Here is a 15,302-nt window from a genome sequence, read left to right on the forward strand (position 1 = left end):
TTCCTTTCATCTGCTGATCAAAACCATTGAGGGACTGTGATGTGGAAAGTCTGTAAGAAGACTTGGTTCAGTTCCAGTAAGGTTTGAGGGACGAAGCTGGATTACTGCACAAACACGCTCCAACTCTTTCGACAGCTAGATATAGTGAAGATACATCAGACGGCGTTCATATTCCTACAGAAACAAAATTTATTTTAAACGGAACTTGAGTAAACAAGTGAGACTGTTTAGGTTGTAACAAATTCTGATGATTGCCGAAGGTGAGAGTTTTTGTTGGAGCCGTGAAGTAAAACGCAGAGAGGAGCAGAATGACAGCCATGTGGATTAACCAGACACATGGTGTTTGTGTTGTGAAATAATCACTTTTTTCCCCCTCCTCATGCTGACATGATATATGAGCTGCAGGATGGAGAAAGAAAGCAAAAGGAATGCTTGAGAGCCAGAAATTAAATGTGCACATGTGCATGCACACAAACAGTTCCCGAGTTAGAAGGTTTTGTGCATTTCTCCCGCCTCAAACAGGACTCCTTATAAAAAAAATCTGATTATCATCTCGGGTCTCGAGCTCTGCTGCCAGCCTATCAAACCCACAAAGTAGTTAGATGAAATGACTGGAAAGTGCACTCTGAACTCAGCCTTGGGCTAAGATCGCATTCAAGCAGAAATGTAAAAGTTCCTGCCCCCTGACAGGGCCCCCTGTTCAGAGCTGTCCCTATAAAGAGACTTATAGCTGGTTACAGGGGCTTGGAAAGGAGCCCATAGATGGTCCAACAAGCCTCGACCGGCATTATTTCCTGTCGGTCTCTTTGTTTGGTGAAGCCTTTTATTTTGGCATGGTTCCTATTGCAGCGCTCGACATCCCATTCAGAAAACAACCCACCCCTCCCCTGCTCAGCTCTTCCAGCCACGAGCATGCATTGCACTTGTGATTTAGTTGTGAGCCGCACTCCCCAGTTTTCTGGCCTTCACGTTTCCTTTAACAAATTAGGGAAAGCTTGCATACTAATTCTATTTTGTAAACACATGTATGAAGTACATCATTTTGAATAAAAGCTGCTACTTTAACCCCTTACTGTCTGGATTCATTTACAATAATGAAACATCATTAGTTTTTTGCTGCCATGGCAAAAGGAAGTATAGATCGTTAACGCTACATAAAGAGCAAGCAGAAATCTAGGTATTGAGCATGCACTAACGCCTGCAACTTAGGGTGTGTTCACACCTGCCACATTTGGTCCCCTTCAAAGTTCATTTCCTCCCTTGGTCCAGACCTTTTGTACAGTTGTGAATACACTCAAGCCAACTCTGGTCTGGACCAAACAACCAGACCAAGAAGAACTTTTTGAGGTGGTCTTCGTCCGCTTCCAAACGGACTCTGCTGGGGTTTACTTCCGGTGTGAATGCCAAACAACCTCGAACCGACCCGACTACAGAAAACATTGGTCTCTTTGGACTTAGGCTACCATAGCAGTGAACCTAGTCCTTAAATCCTACCTTATCCACCATCTGTTGTGTCCAATGCTGAATTAGGTGTGGGAGCAGGGATGCAAGTCATCATTTAATGAGTTAATCTAAAGTTGATTGAGCTTATTGATCGACTAAAGATTAATTGATAAGCAGCCATTTTCTTAAAAACCCAAGTTTTCTCTTGTATCAAGAGGGACTTTCCTTAACATTCCTTAACATATTTTTTTACAATATGCTGAATTATACAAGCGGCACAGCATTATATTTTAACAGTATATTGTGCCAACTGTATTGAATAAACAGAAATTGTGGTTTTCTCACACATTATGAAACATGGACATGTTTATAAAATATAACAAAACTGTAACCCATTAGGTTACTGAATAGAAACATGGCATCATGTCATGACAGAAAATATGTTACCATTTTTCGCATAACGCCCTCCACTTTTCTGTCATCACATCCTGAACACATAGGTGACTCATGGTTGAGAAGTTGACTCTGCTCAGCCACGCAGCCCGGCTGAATGGAGCCGTTTAGCTGACAATAAGGAGCTTGTTGAGTGTTTACATTTAAAAACTGAACCACATAAAGAGCATTTTGCATCCTTGTCGTAATTGTACAGAGCAAAAATAATCCCACACCGGACTCCGTTTGGACTGCTTCATGTTGCCTCCGCCATGACGGACTGGCTCTGCTTCAGAATGACCAACAGCGCCCTCGTGTGGATGCAGGCCATATTACAAAGAAGGTCCGTCTAAGCGGAACTCATCGGATGGAAAAAAAAACTTTAATTAACCGTTAACCAACAATCGTCCCATGTGGGATATTTTCTTAACACATTTTAGCCACCCTCAGCACCAATTGAGAATTGCTGGCCAAGTCCAGCCCTTTATCACCAGTGTATCATCTGGTGGCTATGCACCATGTGACAAGCTCATATCGCCTCAATCTTTTATTGAACATAACACTCAGTTCACTGTATTCCAAAGTCCCCCGCAGTCAAAAGATCCCACTTTTGTGCAGTAGCTTTGTCATTTGGTGGAATGGGAGATATGCAACATGGCTACGCAGTAGACAAATCTTCAGCAATATTGTGGTGCAAATAGAGTGGACCAAAGCTTTGGAGCACAAACACTAACACACTGTTAAAGCCGGTAGTGCAAGGGGTACTTAATAAAATGGCCAGTGAGACCATGTTTTCTTTCTTTGTTTTCTGTTGTTGTTTTATTTATATTTATGACCAACCCTTTTCCTTTCCACTGATCTTGTCATTTATATTCATAAGTGTCCTGCGCTGACCTCTACATTGCCTGAACCATCTGGTTCATATAGTAAACATGTAGAATATTCTGTGTTCCCCATTTTGAATGCAAATCTGCGCTGACACTGCAAGGGAACCAGCCCCCCCATACTGTTGGTTTACGGTCCCTGTACAGGACACACACGCACACTCAAAAAATAAAACTTGCTCATTCAAATTTTTAAAGGCATTAAGGGATATGTCAATCCAGGTTTATAGGCAATTTATTTTATTCTACCCCATCCCCAGAAGTTGGTGTAAAAGAATAAAATCTGTTGGTTATTACTTTCCGTTTATAAATGAGCCACACAAGCAAAGTCTTTTTTTTATTGTAGAGGTAATTCATAAATGTTCCAAGAGTTAATAGCTTCCTTGCCTCTCTCAACAGCTTGAAGAGAATTGGAGGTCCTAATTAAATTTGAGCCAAATTTATTGTTGCCCGATAAAATAAAGTTACCCTCAATTACCAAATAAATTACCCTAAAAAAGAACGTATTATTTCCCCTGGTGTGCCTTTCTAAACAGAAATAAGTCTTGGAAGTTGGATTGAGTCATTTGAAGTAAATGAGCCACGGGGCTAAAGCAGGTTGGCATGGGCCGACACGTCAGTCACAGTCCACAAGCAGAGCACAGTAGCACCTTTCCATATTGCCCGGCCGCCTGTCAGCAGCTACATTAAGCCATTACACAAGTGTGGAAACCGCCCCCGTGGCTGGCCCACAGCAGCACACACATCCGCTCAGGGATACATACCATAATTATCCCCCCACTTCATACTCATCTCCCCTGGCAACTGCAATCATACAGCCGAAATAGGTTGGGCTAATTCATTACCTCGATGGAGGGAAGTTGGCTGCCTGTAATGACACGAATTGCCCTGACCTAAACGGCGATAATAGGACCTCTCGGTACACTGGCGAGGAAATGGCTGCAATTGAGACTCCTCTACTTCCTAGCAACCAAAGCAAGAGGAGGGAAATGCTTTGCATTACCTGAGCCCCGCAGCTTGAAATGCAGCCTAATGGAGGCAAAATTGTCCGAATTAAGCCGACGTCAGTGGGAGGCAACAAACAGAAAAGTGGAAGCATGTGTGTCAAATGGGGTTTCTAGCTGATAAACTGCCTAACGGGTAGATTAGAGGTGACCGGAATCTGCTGGTCAGAAAATCAGGAAAGACCAGGGGGCAAACAAACATGGGCCGCCTGTCGGGTCCCTGCTGAACACAGACACAGTTTGGAGAGGTGGAGAAGAGGGGGTGATACTGGAAGCAGAGGGGGCATTTACATCAACAAGGTAACTACAAGGGTCTGTCGTCTGCAAAGACAATGTTCAGTCAAACAATACTAAATACATTTTATATATATATATATAAAATTTATATGCTGAACCCAGATAGGTTCAGCATCAAGCTGGACATCGCAAAGGGTGAAAGAGAGTTCATCCAAGCAAAGCGAAGGGAATGTTTCCAAAAGTGTCAAGAAGGGACAAAGTGCTCTGCAGAAAGACCCACACCAGCTGAAAGCTCACATAATCGAGGGGTAAATGGTTTTATGAAGGACAAAGCACCGTCATTGTGTACAGCACAAAACCGGAGCCAAAATGGAAAACCTGTGTGGTAAAATAATCAAGTTCAGCCTATGTTGCCTGTGCAGCAAAAGTAACTTGTAGCCAGTATCTATAATCCTCCCTAAGAATTATTCAGACTTCTAATTAGCCTCCCGCAATTATCCTCATCTAACACCCTAACTGAGGTCGGAGGATGGAGGAAAAACACAAAAATGCATCATCTTCCACAGATATTGTCTAAGCCCATTTAATTACTGAGTAGAATATATTTTCTTCACTTGAATCCTGATTCATAAAGTCCAATGAAAAGTAGTTGTACTTTTTATCTATGATGTATCTGCAAATACAAAGTCAGCAGCTGCGGGAGGTAAATGCTTGATTTTTTTAATAAACTACCATGGTTTCAACAACCACCTTATTTAATACACAAGAAAAAACAGCTCATAGTGGGATGTGGCGTTGTCAGGTTTTCTAGGCTGAACTTAATTATACTTATGGTTTCCACATGGGAAAAAAACTCCAATAATTCAACAAAACTTTAAAAGAAGAAACAGTTTTTTGGGTTGTATCAATTGAAAACATTTACCAAGTCAGTTTTTAGCTCAGCAGCTTCATACTAACAAACCTCCTACCCTTGGTCAGAATTAGCTGAACAAACAGCAGAAAGCATGAGCTGGCCCCATATTGCTGCTGGATCACATCTCTGCTCTCCTATTGGTTGGCTCTTAATAAAAGCAGCTTTCTTTATACCAGCTCATCTGTTGGAAAGGCTACCTGTGGGATGAGGTATGGATCCAGGCGCCGGATTGGTGCAGAAATAACGCTCTCTGGCGGGTCTTCAGTCAGAGAGGATGAGGCCAAGGGCCCGACGGGGCCAGAGGAACGTTCCAGTGGTGGACTGTCGGGCAGATGGGAGAGTTCATCCTCCTGCTGTAGTCCAGGTGGAGGTCCTGGCAAAACTGTTTCACGACACCCTGAGCACACAGACACAACAGTTCCTCTCTTCATGTTGAGAATTGATCTTGTTCAGAAGCTTCAAAATATTTTCGCAACAATTAAGATCAAACTTTTCCTGGAAATCCAACGGAATCATTAAAAAATTACCTTAGAGCCCAGTTGGATTCCCGTGGGAACAAACATTCTCCGAGCTGCTCCAGAGATGTTGAAAGATGCCTGGAAAGAACCGGGAAGCATGAAACGAAATGTCTGGAATCAATTTCTTGTCTGTTTTGAAATCATCAACAGGTGTAACTAAACCAGAAACACATCGCTGGGAAAACGAAGGCCCCGAATCGGACCGGCCGCTGAAAGATAAAAACCAGTGCTCTCAGAGGCATTGCTCTTTCTGGCCTAGGAAACCCAATTACTCAGCTGTACAGGAGCCCGACGTGCAGCCAGGAATATAATTTGTTTACGTTTGAAATCGTAATGAGATTCCTGACTGTGAGTTACTTTGTATGAAGAGTGGATCCCAGACAGAATTTGATTGTGAACTGGAAAAAAACAATCCGAGGAGAACCACATCTGTCTGTGAGGGCGTGATTCAGTTACAACCAGGGGCAAAGAGCTGCAACTTCTTGCAAAATAATGCAACAAAAGCAAGTTTAACTAAATAAGAATGTAGTTTGGACATTCCTGTCTACCATGTAACTTAATGTATTTTACAGTTTACTTATATATATATATACATAAAAAAAAGGTCACCTTGTTGCCTTAAAAAAAATGTAAAAGCCAAACTTGAGCAGAAGGGTTATTTATATATATAACATTTAGTTTACAATCTGCTTTAGGATTTGGCATTAAAGAAGATTGGTACTTGTGCATAAATCTGTATATTCTGTTGGTAGTTTTTGTGATAGACCAACACAAAGTAGAGCAATGTTGCCAGGTATAAGAATTCTAGTTACATTAAATTTTTTTACAAAAAAGTCTGAGAAGCGTATGTTTATTTCTATTTAGTCCCCTCTACTATGATGCCCCTACATACAACATGGCACAACCAACTGCCTAAACAATACATCAAATTAGAGGTCAACCGATATCAGTCGGCTGATATTTTTGGCCGATATTTGCAGGTTTTTTCCTGTATCGTATCGGACGATACGCATGCACATATCGGCCAATAACGATTCGTTAGCGTATTCAGTAGCCATGCCTTGAGATCACGTGAAGCGCACACGTTGCCACTCCATGCCTGGTAAAGAGTGGCTGGTAATATAGCAAGACTGGGTGCCAACAACAACAAGGGTACATTTTCAACTTTTGATATAGTTTTAGTAAGATATAGATATAGTTTTTTAAGTGTAATTTAGCTGAATCTGGCCTTTGAAAGTCTGGCGCTCTCTCACTATGAGCAGGAGGAAACATCAGTGTGTGTCTGTTTCTGCATCTAAAAACCCACGTCTGATCGGCAGCTGGTGTTCCCATGGAGAATAATGTATCCACATAAAAGTAATTACCAATCACTAGGCATACGGCATCTAAATTTACATAAAATAATGTCCATACAGTGCAGCGGTGGTCAGTGTTTTTTCTTCTCCTTCAACCCATTGAACTAGAGAAGCTCTTTTCACGTCAACAAAACAAAATGCTGTCATAAGAGTCGTGATGCATTTTTCACCTGTGTACTTTTCAAACTGCAGTGTGAAGCTGATTGGTAATATTAGCTGGTTTAGAGTCAAGTTTTAAGACCTATCTAACAATTTTTATCATTGTTATTTTTATCATGTAAATGGAGGAAGAAAAAAACACTATCGGCCCTAAGAAAAAAATCCGCTGCACTTATCGGGTATCGGTTAGACTGATGTCAGAATAATCGGCATTGGTTATTATCAGATGTAGAGATCGACCGATCTCTACATCCGATTGATTTCCCAACTGAAGGACAATACAATAAAGGATGTTTCTAGTGCATAGAGTTGTGTTTCTGGCCTCAGAGGTTTGTTAGAGAACAACAACTGTCCCTTCATGCTTGCTCAGTATGAGGGATTGCTGCAAAGCCATGGACAATGCAGACAACTCTCCCTGTGGCTCTACGCTTCTCCAGGAGTGAATGCTGCTTGTCAAGACTTTGATGCAATTAACCGGGTTCCCTTATATAGGAAATTTTTTGAGCAATCTGTATAATCTGATTGAATCTGACTTTGGAAAGTGCCTTGAGATGACATGTTTCATGAATTGGCACTGTATAAATAAAATTGAATTGAATTGAATCAATGTCAGAGGGAAAGCTGTAGAGAGGTTTAAAGCAGAGTTAAATAAAACAATATCCCAAGCTTTGAGCATCTCCCAGAGCTCGGCTTGATCCATAGCCTGAAAATGAAAGAGTTCGGCTCAGCTGCAAACCAACTAAGACGAGTGGTGTCCAAGCCAAAATATGAAGTGTATTGAAGGCCAAAACCAAATTTTTTGGAAAAACTAAATATCAAAGACAACTTTCTCTTTTTACTGTCTCAACAATAAATTAAGCCAGTAATACTTTAATTTGTAGAGGAGAGACTCTTTGTTTTCTGTGAAATTAATGTGGTGGAAGACGAATATCAGTTTGTCTTTTACTGTCCCCTGTATATTGATTTAAGATTTTCCTTATGTGAATGTATAACAGATGTAATGCAGATGTGCCTGAGGATAAAATTCTTAGTGGGATGTATGACAGGTATATTTTTGCATTTGCTACTTTTATTTGTAAAGCTTGGGGTAGAAGACGACCAGTGCTGTATCCTTGTTGAGTATAAACACTTAAAGATGTATTGAAATTTTATGACACCTGTGACTTGGATGTGGCTATTATGTTTTTGTATCTTTTTGTGTGTAGTGTCTTATGTGCCCAGCCCATGTGGGCTGGGCACATATGGTGCATGACACTAAAATCAAATCAAATCAATCAATCTTAATTAAATATTGTCAGAGTTTTTTGTAGGAAATGGATTAGTAAATAATCGTAGATCCAAAACTCAAGGAGGATTTTGCACATTCTAACCTGGCCACCCAGACTGATAATGTGTAGCACTCTAGTTCTACATATTATCAATCTGGGACTGCTCCATGTGAATCCATTTACGGAAAGCAGGGAGATTCAGCAGAAATCTCTGAGCTGATTGGGCAAAGCGACTCCTAGTGCCCCCCTACCAAAGGTTGGTTTTAGCCAATCACGGTATCAAATTAAAACATAAGCAGCAGACATCATTGCAAACCACAACAACCTTGCTGTTCTTTTTTTCCAAATATGAAATAGCGGATTAAACAGATGTGATAGCAGCAGCTATGTGTGAAGCAGGAGCGCCAATCTGTTGTCTAGACAACAATCATTTGTGAACTTTACAAATGTCTTTTTGGTAGAGTAGGGGGGGAACGCCTTTACAAGGTCCAGCTTGGAGCTCGCCATAAGCCACGTAAGAGAAAGAGGAAACAAGTGAGAGAAGAAGCTCTGGTCGGACACTGAGACAGTATGTGTGGTGGAAAATCCTGGAGGAAAATCTTTCCCGTGTTAGAATGGCCCAGTCAAAGTCACGACCTTTGTGGCATGCAATCTGAGCTTCAGCTATTTTGTGAAGAACTGTTACGCAAAAAAAAGACTTGCTGCTGTAACTGCAGGAGAAGGAGCATCCACAAGGTATTGACACTGGGGGACTAATTAAAATGTGTTTTCTTTGCTTTACAAATTTTTATTTGCAGGCATTTTAAAAAAACAGGCATCATTGTCCTTCTACTTTACATATGTTCAATCACTACTATGTGTTTGTGTTCAACATAAAATCCCATTTAGACAAAATCAAGTTTGATGTTTTGTAGCAAAATGTGGAAAAGTTGAATACTTTCAGACGGCACACTAAATAATCCTGATAATTTGCAGTAGGTCAGTGTTAAGTGGTTTTTGGAATAAATTACACCTTCAGTTTGAGACTTTTAGGTCGAAAAAAATTTCCAAACACTCACCAAATGATCTTGAATATAATCTTTTGCTTTTCCAACACTATGATTATAATAGTGTTTGTTTCTTTATGTTCAAGTTCTGCACTCAGAACTTGAACAGAGACTATTTATTCAGTCTGTCTCTGTTGTTGCTTTCTGCTGTCCCACTAACACCTGCTGCTAATCCCAGCACCTTCTTCTTCTTCTTCTTCTTGTTTTAATTGCAGTCTGCACACAATGTTTTGGTTCTTTACTGCCACCAACAGGAAAGGAGTGTGAATTAAGGCAATAAACCTATTCATAAATTACATGTTTGCATATATATCAAGAAAAGAAAGATATGCATATGCATAATATATTATATCCATCAAGTTAGTCTTCAAAAGATATCTCAACAACAACAAAAAAGATTGTCCAAACTTTGTCCAAAAGGTCCTGTATGTCTACTTTAAATATTTGTTGTCTTGTGGATTACGTGCCTGTTCCCTTTTCTTAACTGCATATAAGTCATGTTCCACTGTCCCTTCTTGAAAACAAAAGTCACATTTCCTGTAACATCTTTTCCAATTTTAAATAATGTTGTTCAACCCTGTATGACCAAAGAATAATCGGGATGTGTTTTTTTTTCATCCTTTCTTTTTCCGTCCTGTTTTCCACATTATGTCAACTTTTCGTTGGCTATTATAAAGCCACCGGACAGTTCTCTCTTCTTTCCCTAATTTCTGCTATCTTCCTTTTGATATTTTGTTTAAAGAGTGATTTGATTTTTCCTTTAAGGAATGGTACCATTACATCAGTTTGGCTGCTTTTTGAAGCTTGTATTGCAAATTTGTCTACCAGCTCATTTCTTCTTATTCTTACGTGCAAAGGTATCCATATAAAAGACTATTAGTCCCTTTGTTTAAATTCTGTACAGTAATTATTACATTTACAACAAAAGGTCCGGTCTGCTGTCTGGATGATTGTGTTTCAATTAATATATTGATGAACTGGAATCAGAGCAAACTAATCTTCTGAACAGACGGACTTCCTCAATCCACCTCAAAGCTAAGACGATTCTGTCATCTCTCATGGTGCTGCGGTTGGTAGCAATGTTGGCTTGCAGTGCATAGGTTGTTAGTTTGAATCCTGGCCCAGGGTCTTTCTGCATGGAGTTTGCATGTTCTCCCTGGGAGTACCCTGGCTTCCTCCCATAGTCCAAAAACATGATGGTTAATTGCTCTCCCTAATGTATTTGTCACTTGCTCTGTCACAGCAGTTGCATCTCTGTGCTTCAGAACTGGATGTATATATTCACTTTTAACTCTTTTCATCCTTTTTTAAACTTCCCCAAAGTTTTAACATGTTTGTTTCTCTACCCTCTGTGTGGCAGAAGTTCCCCCAATAGACCGCTTTTAATTGTGTTAATAGTACTTTTAATGAGCGCTTGTAACTTTTCACAATCAAGGAAGTTTTGATTTCTTTTTAACAGTCCTAAAAGCTTAATTTCAAGATTTTATCTCCACCATGGTACTATTTCCTTCCTATAGTTTCCTATTTTCCTTCGGATTGCATGGCGTGCTGCACCCAAAGTCCTTAATTTCTGCTGTTAGACTTTATAATCTCTGTTGCTCACAACAAACTCAAGAAGTGTTTACAACCTGCTAATGGTTGCACAAGTTCTGATCATGATTCATTTACACTGTCTCTCAGATGCTAATGTCGCATATTTATTTGCCACTCTGGGTGTTGCTTGCACAATCATGCATATTGCAAAATTTTTTCTCACAAATCGTTGTGTAAATTGGCTGCTGTATTTCTTGCATTTCTTATCTGATTATCATTAGTCTCTCAGATGTTAAGGTGCACTTGCACACGCTTTAGCTATACCCAGGCGTTGCTGTACATTCAAACATATTGCATATTTTCTCCCATTGTTCTGTAAATCAGCTGCTGTTTTTCCTCTGTTTAACTTGAATATTTAATATTTTACCTGAATATGCCATATTGTCAGCGACAGCACAATACTTACTCTGGTTTGATCTCTTAATTGTGTGTTTGCATGGTTGTGTCGCTGTGTAGAGACATGGGATGGATGTTTGTTCTGAGAAGTGGCCAGATGTGAGTTTTGGTAGAAATCTGTATCAAGTGAAATTTTTATTTGAAAGCCGAATATTTTAAATTCAGAGTTCTGACAGAACGTAGTGCCAATTCTTAGCTTTACTCTGGCTCATTTCAAGCAATGTGGAGTCCAGGAGTGTGCAAACATACCATGTACAGTATCACCAGATTAAAATCAAATGGCAAAAGGAGCGTCACTGAAAGACAACAAATGGAAAAGAAGAAAAAAACTTTTCCTGCTAGCATGTTCACCTCTCAGCCACTAGCCAATCAGCTCAGTCGACCTCCAGCCACCACCTTTCTCTAGATCAGCTCCACCTGTTGCCGCTAAATAGTTTTCAACTGCTGTCACCTGTTCACCTACTTACTTATACCCACCTCAGCCTACTCTTCTTTGCCAGATCATTACGAACCTCCGGTGCGTCTTATCCAGCATTTTCTGTCTGCCTGCCTGTGATCCGATCCGCTTCTGTCTCCTGATTCTCTGAACCTGCCTCATCCCTGTCTGACCTGATTCTGCATCCCAACTTTATTCCCGGATTCTGCTCTGGACTCTCTCTGGATCTCTGATCACCTGGCTCTGACTCTGGACTGGCTCTCAGACTACGGACTCTGGTTTATCGCCTTGATCATCCTGTCTGCCTCCGCCTTCCCGGTTCTGACCCATTGTCTGCTTTCTAATAAACTGTCTCAAAACGCTACCTGTTTGTCTGGCTGAATTCTGGGTCCTCTGGTTCTGTTCGTTACAGGATGACCATCTTTTTTACCTTTCCAAATGATCATATTCTTACTTTTTTGGCCCTCGAGTTCCTTTGACATAACAATTTTAAACCTTGTACCGAAAGGTTTGGACACCCCAGGTTTAAAGAGAATGAGAAATAAATCAGAATCAAAATCATCATAAATGCACATTAAACTTTAAGTAATAAAACAGGGGGGGAAAATCAGTGCAACAAAATTGTTTAACTTTAAAAATGCATTTTTGAAACGCTTAAAGTTAAATTGAGGGGTTCTAAAACAGAAACACTGAATCCAGTAATCTGGAGAACTCTGATATTAGAAGCATCTATAAACTGCATAGAGTTAGACCAAATGTTGCCACATTTTGAGGAGGTGAGCTCCTCCTTTCGCGCTCTCCATCTGCAGCAGGCGTGTGTTCGGTGACGCTTTGGAAAGTGGGTCAGAGCAGCTGAGGAGCCCACCATCAGTCACTTTTGGCCGCTTCAAGTCACATCACACAAACAATGGCACTTCATGGGTAGGGGCTCGTCTTCCTTCCTGCCTGGCTTCCTGTCGATCGTTCTGCCTGAGCTGGCAAACTCAATGTGCCACCCCGCCCCCTCTCTCCACTCCACCTCCTCCTCACTCAGCCCTTCGTCCAGCAGTCCTCTCTTTCTTCTGAATCAAACAGCAGAGCTGGTAAAATGTGAGGAAAAGAGTTGGGGGGGGGGGACTGACAATGTGACAGAGAAGAAATGATAAATGACAACGACACTACATCTGTGGAAGGGGAACATACCAAGTCAACAAGCGGGAGCCGTTGTCATGCAGATTTAGGCGGCGGTGGGGTGTGAAGGTATTGAATGTACTGTTTGGCACCTACAGTGCAGTAAACTTTTTACGCCGCCCACCACCTCCAGCTCCTTTCTGATGCGGAGTCTTGGAAACAGATTGATAGTAGCCGTGCACTTCCTCGGCACAGAGCGCGACCTTTACTTCGTTAATAGCTGACCGTTGAACATTCAAGGCCACAATGCAGACAAAAGAAAGCAGGAAATCGTCCTGTGATGGATTACTTTGATGAAAACATACCACCAAGAGAACCTCTTTAATTATCTCCAGTCAGAAGTGGACATCAACTCGTCATGAGTTTATGTTGAGTTGTGATTATTTTGGGATTTGGATGATTTACTTGATCTACTTTTCTTAAATTTGTTTATGTATTTTTTCTCATCCACTGAAGATCTGAATTACACATGTAGGCTCAAATATGCACATACACCCCTGTGAATATTTAGTTGTATATATATGACCTGATCTTTTACCTTTGTTCTTAACAGAATTGCCCAAATTCTTTTAATTTGCTCGCATCCTGACCTGTCAATGGGGCCGGGTTTGAGGCCATACCAGAAGCTTCATGTCAGTCAGCTTGATCGACACCAAAACCAGTTTTAATGTGTGTTCAGGATCACTGATCCTGAAACACCCAACTGTGTCAAATATTAAATTCTTTTGAGTCCAAAGTGTTAGGTCTGATGAAAGGAAATTGATTAAGATGACCAGGAACAGCCCGATTACCACCACAGTTCAAAGCTTTCAAAACCTGGAAACTGCTGGAAAATCGGCATCTCTGTCCAGAGTAAATCCTGTTTTACATCAAACATCAACCAAGAGGATCCCAGTGAACAAGGTAAGCCCTCATTCAAAACTGACTGAAGTTAGCAGCTGTCCATATGGAGAAGTCAAATGCTTTTGGACGAAGGCTTTATTGTTAGATGAGGCAAAGGTTGAAGCATTTGGCTACAAAGACCAGAAGAATATTTGGCAACGTTAATGTGAGACTTTCATATCTAAGAGCACTGTACTTACCATAAAGCATGGTGGTGGCTGCATCATGCTGAGGGTCAGACCGTCAGCACGGTGCTGTTGCAGCGCTCATCATGGATGGAATTATGCAGAAGGGCAATTTCAAAATTTAAATCAACAATAGAATACTAACTTTATTTATAAAACGCTTTGAAACAGCCACAGCGGAAACAAAGAGCTCCTCAAAACTGCAAACCATTTGGTTTAAAACATATAAACAAATCCATATACAAAATATATAAATATATTCAGATACAAAATATATAAACATGACAGAATAGAATAGAAATGTTCTTTATTGTTCCTCATTGGGAAATTCTAATATACCAGCAGCAAAGTGTAAAACTAGATAGATAGATAGATAGATAGATAGATAGATAGATAGATAGATAGATAGATAGATAGATAGATAGATAGATAGATAGATAGATAGATAGATAGATAGATAGATGCATAACTAAGAACTAAGAATGTAAGGTTAATTTTACTTGAGGAACATAGTGTACAGTTATTAAAATAGCATATTTGGGTTTGAAATACACAACTAGAGTAGGATTACCTTTTTTAAATTTTCCATGGATGTCTTTTATTTGTGTCTGTGTGTTATATGTGAATTCTGAACCAGTGTCTCACCAACATGGCATTACGGTTATACAAAGTTGTTTTCATAATAAAGACTTTTGATTCTTTATTCTTCTTGAAAATATGCACTTTTTTTTTTTTTTTTTTTTTTTTTTTTTTTTTTTTTTTTCCCAGTGTCCTGTCTAGCACTATGGCAATAGGAATTGATATCTCAATGCCAGATAGAGCTCGACAGATTTTGCTTTTACAAGTGGAGCAAACAGCTTTCGCCATAGTGCTCCACTTGATTTATGCTTGTAAATAGCTTTATTATGATTCCTGCAAGGAGAATTTCAAATTATATGGACATGACAATGAGAGAGTAAAGGAAGAACAAAAAGTGAAAGAAAAGAAAAAAAAAGAGTAGAGGTGAAAGAAAGAGGAGATAAAAGGAAGAGAATGATATCTGTAATGTTAAAAAAACAAAAACAGACTATTTGTAAGAAATAAAGAATGGTTGTGTTTGTCGGGAGCAACGATGGTTATGACATCTAACAGCTGCTTGCAGAAAGAACTTGCGATAACCTTCGTGCACCCAGGAGGTTGCAGCTGCCTAGGTTTTATAAACTTGGGCACAGTTGGGTTTTCAAAGAAGAAAAATCCCAAACTGATTCTGGAAACTATAAAAAAAAACAGGCTAACATTAAACATCTGGACTGACCAAGAACACAGTCAAACTGGAAACCTGTGCACACCTCCTAAAGGTTGGGTCTCTGCAAAAAAACAAACCAATCCAAATGAAACTCAC

General features: G+C 40.2%; 1 long non-coding RNA gene across 1 annotated transcript in view; it reads right to left on the minus strand.

Moving 5' to 3' along the window:
* LOC105937722 overlaps window positions 1–9,356 on the minus strand; it is a 31,185-nt gene extending 21,829 nt beyond the window's left edge. Inside the window, exons 1-3 of the long non-coding RNA XR_002429180.2 lie at window positions 9,272–9,356; window positions 5,441–5,509; window positions 5,111–5,310 (exon numbers count right to left, since the gene is read on the minus strand). This is a non-coding gene — a long non-coding RNA (uncharacterized LOC105937722). The remainder of the gene's footprint in view (window positions 1–5,110; window positions 5,311–5,440; window positions 5,510–9,271) is intronic.
* Between the last annotated feature and the right edge of the window lie 5,946 nt (window positions 9,357–15,302).

The sequence above is a fragment of the Fundulus heteroclitus genome, unplaced genomic scaffold (genome assembly GCF_011125445.2).
Source record: "Fundulus heteroclitus isolate FHET01 unplaced genomic scaffold, MU-UCD_Fhet_4.1 scaffold_604, whole genome shotgun sequence".
NCBI lineage: Eukaryota > Metazoa > Chordata > Actinopteri > Cyprinodontiformes > Fundulidae > Fundulus > Fundulus heteroclitus.